General features: G+C 33.4%; 1 protein-coding gene across 1 annotated transcript in view; it reads right to left on the bottom strand.

Annotated features, from left to right (window-relative positions):
• The window catches only part of CDHR2 (cadherin related family member 2), a 50,305-nt gene extending 35,880 nt beyond the window's left edge, over window positions 1-14,425 (bottom strand). The window contains exon 1 of the mRNA XM_074292194.1: window positions 14,372-14,425. The gene's annotated coding sequence lies outside the window, so the exon portion shown is untranslated. The remainder of the gene's footprint in view (window positions 1-14,371) is intronic.
• Window positions 14,426-14,729: the final 304 nt, after the last annotated feature.

Raw genomic sequence — 14,729 nt, 5'->3', positions numbered from 1 at the left:
TAAACCAATTTTAGGAATTATTTTAACCAACTGTATTCTAATAAAACTGACAATCTAATTGAAACATGAATATTTCTAAAATACAAATTGCCCAGGTTAACAGAACAAGAAATGGAACACATAAATAGTCTTATCTTAGAAAAAAGAAATTGAACAAGCCATAAATGAGCTCCCTATTTTTTTTAAAAAGACAATATGGATTTACAAGAGAACTCTACCAAACATTTAAAGATCAATTAATACCAATATCATATAAACTGCTAGAAAAAAATAAGTAAAGAGGTAGACCTATCTAATTTCTTCTATGAAACAAATATGGTTTCAATATCCAAACAAGAAAGAGCAAAAACAGGAGAGACAATTTAAGGCCAATTTCCTTAATGAATATTGATGTGGATATTTCAAATAAAACACTAGCAAAGAGATTATAACAACATATCACAAAGATTTTATACTATGGCCAGATTGAATTTATACAAGAAATATAAGGCTGGTTCAATATTTGGAAAACTATAAGCAAAACTGACTATATAATTATAAACAAACAAAAAAATCGTATGATTATATTAATAGATACATAAAAAGCTTTTTGACAGAATTCAACACCCATTCCTATTTAAAACATTTGAAGGCATAAGAAATAATAGAACTGTTTTTAAAATCCTAAATGGTATAAATCAAGAACAAGCAGACCTGTGAATAGTGGAAGAATTCATTACCAAACTAAGATATGGAGGTTCATGTAAAGTTTTGGGGTTTTTTTTAAGTTGTACAAACAAAACCAATGAAGTCAAAATTAAAAGAAAATTTAGGGAAACGAGGGGAGAGTTACAGGGTTCCTCTTATAAATATCTTGTTTCTCAAATATATAAGAACTGAAACAAATTTATTTTTAAAAATAAGTAGCAATCTCCAACTGATAAATGCTCAAAGGATATGAGTAAGTAGTTTTGAACAGAAGAAATCAAATCTATCAATAGTCATATCAGAAAATTCTCTAAATCACTAATAACTAGAGAAATACAAATTACAATAGTACTAAGGCACCATCTCACACTCATTAGTTTGGTTAAGATGACAGAAAAGAAAAATGACAAGTGCTAGAGAAAATGTAGGAAAGTAGGTAATACCCTGTTGGTAGAGTTAAGAACTAGTCCATCCACTCTGGAGTTTAATTTGGATCTGTGCTCAGAGGCCTATAAAACTGGTCATAAACTTTGATCCAGCAAGGATGCCATAAGGAAATTGAAGATAAAGGACCTATCTGTTCAAAAAATATGTATAACAGCTCTTTTGTGGTAGCAAAGAATTGGAAACTGAGGAGATGCCTAACAGTTGGGAACTGGCTGAACAATTCATGGTAGGTGAATATGATGGAATACTATTATGCTATAAGAAATCATAAAGGAAATTATTTCAGAAAAACTGGAAGATATATATGAATTAATGATAAGTAAAGTGAACATAACCAAGAGAACAATCTTCACAATAACAGTCCTAGTGTAAAGATAAACAAGGAAAGGATTAATATAACTTTTGATCAATGTAATGAGCCACCCCAATTTATAATAAAATATATTATTTACCTCCAGATAGAGAACTGATGAACTTAGAATGCAGATTGAAACATATTTTTCTTTTATTTTTCTTGCTTTTTTTTGAACATAGATGATTTGTATGATTTCATAGGTAGGATGATATCTCTTATCATCTCAGTGAATGGGTGAGAATATGGATGGAGAGAGATAATTTGTAACTAAAAATAAAAATAAACTTTTTAAAATTAGCACTTATGTACTGGGAAAACAAAGACAAAAAATAAAGCAATCTCAGACCTCAAGGAGGAATTGGAGAGCACAATGGATAGAACAATGATCTTAGAGTCAGGGAGAACTAAGTTCAAATCTAATCTCAAATACTTACTAGCTGTTGATTCTGACCAAGTCATTTAACCTCTCTTTACCTTAATTTCTTCAACTGTAAAGTAGAGATCAAAACAGTAGCTATTTCTCATGATTGTCCTGAGGATTTGATGAAATAATATTTCTAAAGAAGTTTGCAAAGTTCCTGGAACTTAATGCTTTTCTTTTTTTCATATAAATATATACACAAATATACATATGTGCATATATACATATTATTATATGTATTATGTATATATACATTATATACATAGGAAAGGAGGAGGAAGAAGAAGAGAAGGAAGAAGAAAAAGAAAAAGAGGAGGAAAAGGAGGAGGAAGATCATTCAGAACATATTTTTAATATACATAGAAGAGAACAAAAGGAATATCAAGAACAAGACAATGCTGGCACTGTCATTTTAAATTTAATACAATATTAGGGATGGGACCTGAACCTGAAATTTATTGGTATAGGTATTGATATATTTCCTCAGAAGAGGAAACTCCTGAAAATTTAGGTCAGAACCTTTTCTGCAGCTTATAGTCTTAGAGAATTCCAGAGCACTAAGAGCACTTATTTCCCTGGACCACATAACCAGAATGTGTCAGAGATGATTTGAAACCCAGGTCTTCCCAGTTATCAGACTAATTCTCTATCTACTCACTATAACTTTAATGTATATTAAATGTAATGTACATTGCTGAAATATATTTTGATATAAAAATTTAAATTTATAGATTCATAGTTTTATAGTATTCTAATTTTCTAGCCTTTATATATATGGAAGTATAGACATTCATAGACATTTTTCTTGTTCAATATATAAAAATAATTTTTTATTGAATGTTACATGGTCTAAAGGTGTTTGATTTTATTTAAGTCTCAAACCTGGACCCTGGACAAACTTGAGTTGGACCTGGCTCAGGAAACCCAATAAGAGGTAATAAGACCTTGAATCAAGTTGGTAGTTATTGGAACAGAGAGAAGAAAATGAATTCAAGACATTGTGGAAGACAAATCTATAGGACTTGACAAATGACTGAATAAGGGAGAGAGAAAAGTCAAAGGTGATTATGAGGTTAGAGCTATGTTAACTAGATGGACAATGGCACTCTCAAGAGAAATAGGGAAGTTTGGAAAAGATGAATTTAGAGGGGAAGATAATGAGTTACATGGACATGTTGAGACATCAAAGTGGAAATGTCCAACAGTAAAAAAAGCAGGAATAAAATTCTGAAGAGAGATTAGAACCTACAGCAGATAACTGAACCTATGAAACCAGATGAAATTCCTTCATTCCTTCATTTACTCAACAAGCATTTTTTAACTTCTCTGCTGACTTCCAGTCTCATATCTTTAACTGCCTTTGAAAGATCTCAAACTGGATGACCAGTGGACATATTAAACTCAATATATCCAAAACCAAACTCATTATCTTTTCCCTAATGTTAGAATTCCAAAGGTGTAAACTCCCTTTAAAGGCCCTAACCAAAGGTGTGAATTCTGAGCTAGAGAACTGTTTAGACAACTAATCCCTCTCTCCTTAAAAAAGCTTCACCATTATGGTCAAGGACACCACCATCCCCCAGTCCTCCAGGCCTATTACCTCCTCCCTATCTCTTTCAACTCATATCTAATCTGTTGTTGAGGTCTATTAATTTGACTTTTGTAATATCTCTTGAAAATGGCCTCTTCTCTCCTCTGAATACCACCATTCTAGTGCAGGCTTTCATCATCTCACACCTGGACTATTACAAATAGTTTGCTATTTGGTAGGCCTGCCACAAGATATTTTCCACTCCAGTGCATTCTCTATTCAGTCACCAAATTAAAGACAAAGTACAAAATAAATCTACAAACTACTGGCATTTTTCTAAACAGCAATGACAAAAATCAAGAGAGAATTGGGGAGAGGAGCAATATTCAAGAGATGTTACAAAGCTAAAATCAATAGGCTTTGTCAACAGCTTGGATATGGTAGGGGAGGGAGAGAGAAAGAAAGATACTGAGGAGCATGGTTCCTAGATTTTGAGCCTGAGAAACTCTGAGGATGATCTTGCTTTCTTGCTTTCTTGCTTAATTGTAGGGCGATCATTGTTTAAGGATGGATCATGTCAATATAATTTAACTAGCAATATCACCAAAATTACTTTAAAGATTTAGTGTCTTTTTGGGGGAGGGAGAAGAAGGAGTCTAAACTATTGTTTTATATGATATACCACAATAAAGTCCAAATATGCCTTTTCAACTTAAATATAAAAGGTGTCATACTTTTTTAAACATTGAAGAACAGAAGTAGTCAGTAAAGTAGAATTTTGAACAAAACAATGGATAAAGCTAATTGAAAGATAAAAAAGACAATTTCTATTACATAAAACTAAAGAGATTTTGGGCTAACAAAATTAATGTAGCTAAGATAAGAAGAGAAATTATCAATAAGAAAAATCTTCAAATCAGATATCTGTGATAAAAATCTAATATCTAAAATATGTAGAGTTTAGAATAATATAAGATAAAGCCATTATTAACAGATAAACAGTCAACAGAGATATAAAATGATTTTTAAAATAAGAATTTTAAAATATCATCATCATCATTCAAAAATGTTTCAAATTATTAATAATAACAGTCAAAGTTTCCAATAAAGGCCTCATTTCAAAAATATATAGAGAATTGACTCTAATTTATAAGAAATCAAGCCAATCTCCAATTGATAAATGGTCAAAGGATATGAACAGACAATTCTTAGATGAAGAAATTGAAACTATTTCTAGTCATATGAAAAGATGCTCCAAGTAATTATTAATCAGAGAAATGCAAATTAAGACAATTCTGAGATACCACTACACACCTGTCAGATTGGCTAAAATGATAGGGAAAGATAATGTAGAATCTTGGAGGGGATGTGGGAAAACAGGGACACTGATACATTGTTAGTGGAATTGTGAATACATCCAGCCATTCTGGAGAGCAATTCGGAACTATGCTCAAAAAGTTATCAAACTGTGCATACCCTTTGGCCCAGTAGTGCTACTACTGGGCTTATATCCCAAAGAGATCTTAAAGAAGGGAAAGGGACCCATATGTGCAAGAATGTTTGTGGCAGCCCTCTTTGTGGTGGCCAGAAACTGGAAACTAAGTAGATACCCATCAATTGGAAAATGGCTGAATAAATTTGGCATATGAATATTATGGAATATTATTGTTCTGTAAGAAATGACCAACAGGAAGATGGTCAGAAAGGCCTGGAGAGACTTACATGAACTGATGCTGAGTGAAATTAGCAGGACCAAGAGATCATTATATACTTCACCAACAATACTATATGATGATCAATTCTGATGGATGTGGCCATTTTCAACAATGAGATGAACCAAATCAGTTCCAATAGAGCAGTAATGAACTGAACCAGCTACACCCAGCAAAAGAACTTTAGGAGATGACTATGAACCACTACATAAAATTCCCAATCCTTCTAATTTTGTCCACTTGCATTTTGGATTTCCTTCACAGGCTAATTGCACACTATTTCAAAGTCTGATTCTTTTTGTACAGGAAAACAACTGTTTGAACATGTATTTAAATTATTAAATATTAAATTTAATTAAATATTGTATTTAATTTATACTTTAACATATTTAAAATGTATTGGTCAACCTGTCATCTGGGGAGGGGGGAGGAGGGGAAAAATTAGAACAAAAGATTTGGCAATTGTCAATGTTGTAAAATTACCCATGCATATATCTGGTAAATAAAAACTATTAAAATAAAAAAAAGTATTAATAATAAGAAAAAAAAGCAAATTATAACAGGTTTTAATTCACATTTTGCAAATTAACAAAGATAACAACAGATGGAATTAATGCAGAGGGATTATAAGAACACAGAAAAATTAAAACACACTAGGGGAGGCTATAGAGTGATTCAATCACTCTGGAAAACAATATGGAATTTTTGAGGAAAGTGATTAAGTTATTTGTAACCTTTGACCCAATGATCTCACTTCCAAACAAATATCCCAAGGTATCCAAAAACAAAAAGAAAGATTCTATGCACACAAAAATATTTATAACACTATATTTTGGTAGAAAAAAGAAACTAAAAACAAATAAGTATCCATTGACTGCAGAATAATTCAATAAATTGTGGTACATGAATGTAATGTAATATCATGACACCACAAGAAATGACAAATACCAGTTCCAATGACCTTGTGTTAAAGAGAGTCATCCACACCCAGAGAGAGGACTGTGAAAACTAAGTATGGATCACAACATAACATTCTCACTCTTTTTGTTGTTGTTTGCTCGCATTTTATTTTCTTTATCATTTTTTTCCTTTTTCATTTGATTTTTCTTGAGCAATAAGAGAATTGTATAAATATGTATGCATATATTGGAATTAACATATATTTTTACCATGTTTAACATATATTGGATTACTTGCCATCTAGGAGAGAGGAGAATTGGAAATCAAGGTTTTGCAAGGGTTGATGTTGAAAAATTATCCATACATAACTTTTGAAAATTAAAAAATTTTAATAAAAAATATAAAATGTTTTAAAATTAAAAATAAATGACAAATGTGAACAATTCTGAGAAATGTTAGAAGACTTTTCTTTCATTCATTCATTCATTAAGCATTTATTAAGAATCTCTTATGAGGCAAGCACTGTGCTAAGCACTGAAAACACAAACAGAAATAAAATGATCTCTTCACTAGTATATTCTGATAGGGACTAGTAAGAGACAATAGGATATGATTGTTAAATGCTATTTAATGGAATTGGACTGTCCAGGAGTAGGATAGTCTTTGAAAAGCTAGCTTGTCATCTTGGAGTTGGTCCATCTTTAAAGAATATGACTTTCTCCAGTCTAGAGGACAGTCAGCTAGAGAAGATCCTAACTCCTGAGAGAGAATTTCTTTTAACCTTTTATATTGGTTTTCTGTCAGATGAGCAGAAGAAGGGAATTTCTTCTTTCTCTTCCTCAATATTACAACAGAACTACTCCTCCTCTAAGAGATGGCACATCAAAGAGGAACTCAGTGAGTGAAAGCAGTTCCAAGGAATGTGACCCCTAGCAGTACAAAGAGAGCCAGATAGTGATTCAATGAAGAATTAGTTCTGGTAGTTAGGAGTTAAGCCATAAAAAAAAAAGAAAGGAAAAGAAAAGAAAAGGAATCTTAGCATCTAACTAAGAAATCTACCTCAGAAGAAATGGTGTGCTTAGGGAACATGAGAATGTTCAGAGAAAAGAAAAAACATATTGGGATCCTGCAGTTCTGGAGGCATCAATTGCCTGTCCGCACATGTATCCCTCCAGAAAACTTTTAATCTTGAGGATCACCACAACTCTAAAATTCATACTCCAAAGGACTTTTCTGTCTCTCCTTCTGATTGGACTGTTCCTTCCAGAACCTCTAAGTAGGAAGAACACCCAGACCAATTATATCTTTACTTCTAATCAGGCTTCATTTCAGACTTTTTCTAACATGTTCCCCTCCCTAACATACCAAGCACCTTGCTCCTTTCACATATTTAAAAATTTTCTTTTATGAGTTATCTTTCTTATTAGAAAATTAACAGTGAAGGCAGGGACAATCTATTTTTTAGCTTGTATTTGCACTACAGAAAACTAGGCTTAGCAGAATATCTGGCCTATAATAAACTCTTAATAAATGCTTGTTGACTGATTGTATACCTAGTTGCTATGTCAATTGGTTTTACTCACTTAGTTGTTGTTGTTTTCTATGTAGGAAGACTCATGAGCAGGAAGATTGATATATATGAAAATGACTAAATTGTCAAAACAAAAGCATTAATAATACCAAAAGAGAAAAAAATGAAATTCTTTTTTAATTTTTAAAAAATAATTGCCTAAAGCACTACTTTCATTTCTTAACCAGCAAATACTTATCCCTTTGAAATTTGTCTGTCCCTACCACTCCACCAAAAGTGATCTAAGAGACCCAAAGCCTAAAATTCAATGGATTTTGCTGTCAATATCTATACAAACTTAACATGTCCCAAATGATCTCATTGTTTTTCCTTCTAAATCTGACTCTCCAGTTAACTGCCCTATCATAGGATAAGTTGGAGTACAGTCAGATGAAGGTGACAAAGATGCTAAATTTAGCAATTGTGTCATGCAAATACTAGTTTAAGGAACTTTGGAATGTACTCTTTAAAATAACTTTTATTGATGTTTTCTGATTCTTTACATTAATATAATATCCCATGTACCTCTCCTTCTCTCTCTTCCTAATCCCTTCTGACAAATAGAAAAGAAAAAAAAAAGAGCATAAATAATTGATACATTAAGAAAGTCCAAAAACATGTTCAATGTATAACACCTTTGGGTATCCCACCTTTACCACAGAATAGGTTGGGGATGTCTTCTCATAGCTTTTCATCTGAGTCTTGCTCAATCTTTATAATTTTGTTATATTTACTTTTGATTTTTTTGATGTATCATTCTTTCCATTTGTATTGTTGTAATTACTGTGCTTATTTTTTCTTGGTTCTGTTTACTTCACTCTGCATCAATTCATACAGATCTTTCTAAGTTCCTCTGTATTCATCATTTGTTTCATTTCATATTGTAATACAATAGCACTCCATTACATTTACAATAATTTGTTTAGCCATTCCCCAATCAATGAACAAATACTTTGTTTCTAATTCTTAGCTATCATGAAAGTGCAAACATAAATATTTAATAGATACTTTTTCTTATTAATAGATTGGGGGGGGCATAAGTCCAATCATGAAGTCAAAATTTAAAGGGTATGAAAATTTTAACTACTTTACTTTCATAATTTAAAATTTTTTTGAAAATGATTGTGCCATTTCACAGCTCCATCAACAAAGTGTCAGTATGCCTATCTTCCCACAACTCCTCCAACATTTTTGCCATTTAAAAAAAATTTTTCAGTTTTTAGAGTATGTGGTAAACAGAATTGTTGTGATTTGCAATTCTCTGTCTTAGTGATTTGGAGCATTTTTTCATGTGGTTGTGAATACTTCAAAGTTCTTTTGAGAACAATTTGTTCATATCTCTAGATCAGTTATCTGTTGGGGAATGGTTATTAGTCTTAAGTTTATTATTACTTTATATAGCTTGGATATCAATCCCTTATCAAAGAAATTTAATTCAAAGATTTTTTTCCCATTCAACCACTTTTCTTCTTATTCTATATGCATTCATGTGGCCAATGCAAAAACTTTTCAGTTTCAAGTAATCAAAATTATCTATTTTATCTTTTAAAATCACCCCTATATTTTGTTTAGTTAAGAATCCACCTGTTACCAACAGGATAATTTCAAAGAGGCTTGGAGAGACTTATGTGAACTGATACTAAGTGAAATGAGCAGAACCAGGAGATCATTATACACGGCAACAACAAGACCATAGGATGATCGATTCTGATGGATGTGGCTCTCTTCAACAATGAGATAATTCAAATCAGTTCCAATTGTTCAGTGATGAAGAAAGCCATCTGCACCCAGAGAGAGGCCTGTGGGAATTGAGTGTGGACCATAACATAGCATTTTCACGATTTCTATTGATGTTTGCTTGCATTTTGTTTTCTTTCTCAGGTTTTTTTTTCTTTCTAGATCCGATTTTTCTTGTACAACAAGATAACGATCTAAATATTGGATTTAGCATGTTTAACATGTAACATATTTTAACATATTTAACATGTATTGGACTACCTGCCATCTAGGGGAGGGGGTGGGGGAAAGGAGGGAAAAATTTGAAACAAAGTTTTGCAAGGGTCAATGTTGAAAAATTATCTATGCATTGTTTTGCAAATAAAAAGTTTTAATTAAAAAAAAAAAAGAATCCATCTCTTAACCATATCTGTGAGAAGTACATGATCAGTTTCTCTTCTAATGTTTCAAAGCATGATCTTTAATATTAAAGCTACATATCCATGTAGATTATAATGTGAAGTGTGGTATAAATGTCTTAAACTTAATTTCTGTCAAACTGCTTTCCAAATTTCCCAGTAGTTTTTGTTTTTTTTGTTTTTTTGTTTTATCAATTAAAGAGTTCTTCCCTGGGGTGACATGTTTTCCACTTTATCAAACACTATAGAAACTATAGTTCTCCCTTGTCTAATCTATTCCCATTGATTTTTAATTAGTACCAGAAGATTTTCATGACTGCTACTTTATACTATAATTTGAGGTCTGGAAATGCTATTCCTCTCTCATTCTTATTTACATTATTACTTTTGATATTCTAGATCTCTTGGTTTTCAAGTGAATTCTGTTAATTTATCAAGTTTTGTGAATTATCTTCTTGATAATTTGATTGGTATAGCATTATAAGTACAGGAACTGGAACTGTTTAACCTAGAAAAGGAAATTCTTGAGGGAAAGTGATAGTTGTGTTCAAGCATCAGAAGAATAGTCCCATAAAAGAGAGATTCTACTTATTCTGTTCGATACCCATACCCCAGAGAACAGAGAAAAAAAACAACTGATGGAAATTATAAAGAAGCAGATTTTAGCTTAACATCAAGAAGACTATTCTCACAACTGGAGATATTAAAAAAATGGAATAATTTGCTTTAAATGGTCAGTGACACTCCATTACTAGAGTTCTTCAAGGAGAAACTATTATGACCATTTGTTGGAGATGTATGTACTAGAGAGGATTCTCACTAACATATGAGTTAAACTTAAACTCTAAGGTCTTTTCTAGGACTTGGATTCTGTGAATTTTATTCTCTATCAATTATATTACTATCTATTAAGTCACTTGGACTTGAAATCTCTGAGTCATTTTCCACCCTCTTTGATTCAATTATGGACATTGGCGTCATTGCTTTGCTACAAACGAGACTTTTCATCTCTTGACTTGGGATATTTTTTCTGACTACTCCAAATGCCTGGAATTCTCTTCCTCCTCATTTCCATCTCTTGGCTTCTCTGGCTTCCTTCAAATCCAAACTAAAATTCCACCTTCTATAGAAAGCCTTTCCTGATATCTTTTAATTCTAGTGTCTTTCCTCTATTAATAATTTCCTATCAATCCTTTATATAGCTTGCTTCTATATAATTGTTTGTATATTATTGCTACCATTGTTTTATGAACTCCTTGAGGGCAGGGACTATCTTTTGCCTGTCTTTATATTCCCAGAATTTAGCACAGTGCCTACCACACAGTAGGTCCTTAATAACTACTTATTGACTCACTTCCCCTTGCTTCCCCCTGATAATTCTATTAGTTGCTAAGTACTGTTGGCTTTACCTTCATAATGTTTGTACATCTGTCCCTCCTTTCAAACTCTGGGTCTTTACCCTTTCCGGGCCCTTCAACATACCACATCGGGAATATTAGAACAGTCTCCAAACTGGTGTCACTGCATTATTCAATCTTGCACATGTTGCCAGAAAATTTTTTTCTAATGCACAGGTCTCTTTTATATTCATTCATTCATTTCATTTATTCACACATTCATTTAACAAATCACTTTGTGAAATGCATTGTGCTGAGTCTTATGGGGGAACCTAAGATAAATAAGACAGCATCCTCAGTTGAAATAGTCTTAGAGAAAAATCTATATTACTAAAAACTTTGAGCAAAAAAAGAAATAGATCAATTAATTGGTCATGAACTAAAAAAAAAAAAATTAAAGCCACTAAACACAAAAATAGAAATTCTGCAAATAAAAAATTAGTAAAATTGAAAGAAAAAAAAGTTACAAGTAAAAATTTCTTTTTAAGCCAATAAAAATAGATAAGCTAGTAGATAATCTGATTTAAAAAAGAAAAACTATATTATTCATAACAAAAGTTTAAAAATGCACAACAAATGGAGAAGAAATAAAGGCAGTTGTTGTAAGCTATTTCACTCAACCACATGCCAACAAAAATTATAACTGTATACCTGTGAACTTCCCACCTCTGTAAAGAAATGGAGGGAAATATTTTCTCATATGTCTTCTTTAGAGTCATACTTATCTTTTATAATTTTTTAAATTTCACTTTTGGTTATTTAAACTTGTTCTTTGCGCTTATATTATTACTACAATGTTACAATGTATGTTGTTTTATTTGCTCTGCTTACTTATCTTTGCATCATTTTTGTAAATCCATACTTGTCTTTATTCATTTCTTACAGCATAGTACTATTCCCTTACATTCCTGTATCACAATTCATTTAATCATTCCCAAATAATGAACATCTACTTTGTTTCCAATTGTTTCGTTTTGTTTTGTTTTTGTTTCTTTTCTTTTCATCTTTGTAGTCCATAATTCAGCACAGTACATCATCATTTACCTATTAACTGTTAAATTGAAATGACCAATAATAATTTTATTATTGGATGACTGAATACATCAATGAAAGAATGAAAAAGTTCACCGTTTAGGGAAGGAAATTAGCTCCTTAGATCCTATTCTACTCTCCAAGTCAGGGCTCAGTGCTGAGAGAAAGTAAAGCCTGGAACCTTACCCCTGAGATGTATCACTCACCAATATGGGGTACTTTAATCTGGAAAAATGGGTCTATTGGGATCTTGAAAACTTTTAACTGGGAGTCTAGCTAATGAGGACAGTTGTACATCAACTTCAAGTCACCTGAATAATATCATTTTTCTCCTTTTGGGAAGGATAGTAATTTATAGCCCTCAATGCAGTAAACTGATAGCAATTGTAAACAGGAAGTTGCCACTCCCCTACTCAGAGGCCTCTAACCATTCAAAGTCACAGGCTTTTCTACCACTGCTACCAAAGTCCAGAAAGTCCAGGACCATATTCCTGAACCATAGAAATCTCTGGGCTAGGACTCTTCAGATCCTGAAATAATGAGGAATCTGAGGAGACCTACCCCACATAGTTGTAGATGACCATTGGCTCAAGAGGACCATGCCTTCTCTGCTGTCTGTTACTTAGTCAAACAACTAGCATTTATTAAGCACCAAACTACATGCAAGGCACTATGCTAAGTTCTGAGGATACAAAGAAAGGCAAAACAAATCCAGTCTCTACTCTCAGGAAGCTCACATTCTAATGTGGGAGATAGCATGCAAATAGTTCTGTATAGACAAGAGGTGGACAGCATAAACTGGGGGTAATCTCAAAAAGAAGGCAAGGACTATTGAGGGCTAGGAAAAGCTCTTGCCAAAGATGGAACCTGGGTTTCCTGGTAAACCTTACTAAGGGACAAAGAAAGTCAAAAACCAGGAGAGAGGCCCTGCCTGTGGGGATGGGATCCATTCAAGCAAGCCAAGATGTTTTCTTCTAGTGAAGAAACTTGATAATTTTTAAGATCAGTGCCAGACCTTGAGCATTCTCTGCAGCCCTCAGCCCCATTTCAAATCATCCTTATTCATCCTCTTCCTCAAGCTTCCCCATTTCCTGCATCTAGTTCTTCAACTTCAAATTCCCAGAGGATGAAAAGGATTTTAGAATTAAAAGCGACCTTTGAAACCCTACCTCTTGCCCCTATTTTACAGATGAGGAAAACCAAAGGATAGAGAAGGGAAAATGACCTGTCTTTGATTACCCAATCAGATAGTAGGATTCAAACACAGGTTTAATCTGTTTTCTGGTAACAACTCATGCCTTATTATCCACTTCATACTGGAAGACTCAGAAATAGAGAGGCAAATGTAATGAATTAGAAAGAATCTTAGCCAAGAAATTAGAAGATCTCTCTCTTTGGAGACAGTCTCAGGATCACTTTATGTTATATAGTCATGCAAAAATTATTGTAAATACCATTAAACAGCTTTTGTTATGTGTGTTTATATATCCAAATATGTCAGTGTTAACCATTTTCAAAATTAAAATGTCTTAATATTATTATAAAAAGAGTTTTGACAAAAGATTCCCTGAAAGGGTCTCAGGGATTCCTAATAGCCCTGGACCACATTTTGCAAACCACTGATCTTATCCCCTCATTTTACAGCTGAGTAAACTGAGATCTAGAAAAATAAAGTTATTTGCTCAAAGTCATCTTCATAAATGGCAAAAATAGCACCTGCTTCTCTAAATTTACATCTATTATCATTCCTATGGCTTCATCCTGCTCCTTATGTTCCCTAGGTTCCTTGATGAAAGAAGGAACTGATAAAGAACCATGGTCAGGGCAAAGGTGGAAAAGGCAATTACTAGAGAACAAAACCATAAGACACCTGTAGAGTCATGAAAGTTTACTATGGGAAGGCACTGCCTCCTAGGCCTCCCAGAAACAGCAGCCTATGGCCCTGTGGTATCATATTTGTAAGTCTAAAGTCAGAATCAGCCTCTGTCCAGATATCACCCACAACTCCTCCTGCTCCAGACAGCTCACCCTCCCTCATCCCACCTACCACATTCTCTACCATCACTATCCAGGTATCCTCTAAAAATCCAGGGCTTGGGGAGCCAGTTTCCATGAATTCTCCCATGACCCTCTTGGCCAGACAAAAAGCTGATCATCAGTCCCCTTTGTATATCCGTGTCATACCTGAAGCACGGGCCCAGCTCTCGTAGATTGTTGGTCCTGACTGGCACTGCGGAACTCTGAGCTATACAGACTTTGGTTCCTTGTCTCCACTTTTCTCCTTGGTAATCATTAACATTGCCAGTGGCCCTTCTTCCTGCCTGGCCCTCCTCAGCCCTCTCTCCGTGTTCTCAGCAGCATGAAAAGAGTTTTTATGGGAGAAACTCTGAGACTTTTCCCATTTAGTGAGAATCAACTAGAGGATCAACAGCAAGTCCTGAAGAAAAGGGTCTCTGAGGTAAGGATTCCCTTAAGGATAAGGCCTGGATGTTAAAGATGGAGATTGAGAGGAGAGACCTAACAAGAAATGGTGAAGAGGTAA

Source organism: Sminthopsis crassicaudata, chromosome 2 (genome assembly GCF_048593235.1).
Source record: "Sminthopsis crassicaudata isolate SCR6 chromosome 2, ASM4859323v1, whole genome shotgun sequence".
Lineage (NCBI taxonomy): Eukaryota > Metazoa > Chordata > Mammalia > Dasyuromorphia > Dasyuridae > Sminthopsis > Sminthopsis crassicaudata.
This window is presented reverse-complemented; position numbering and strand designations above follow the sequence as displayed.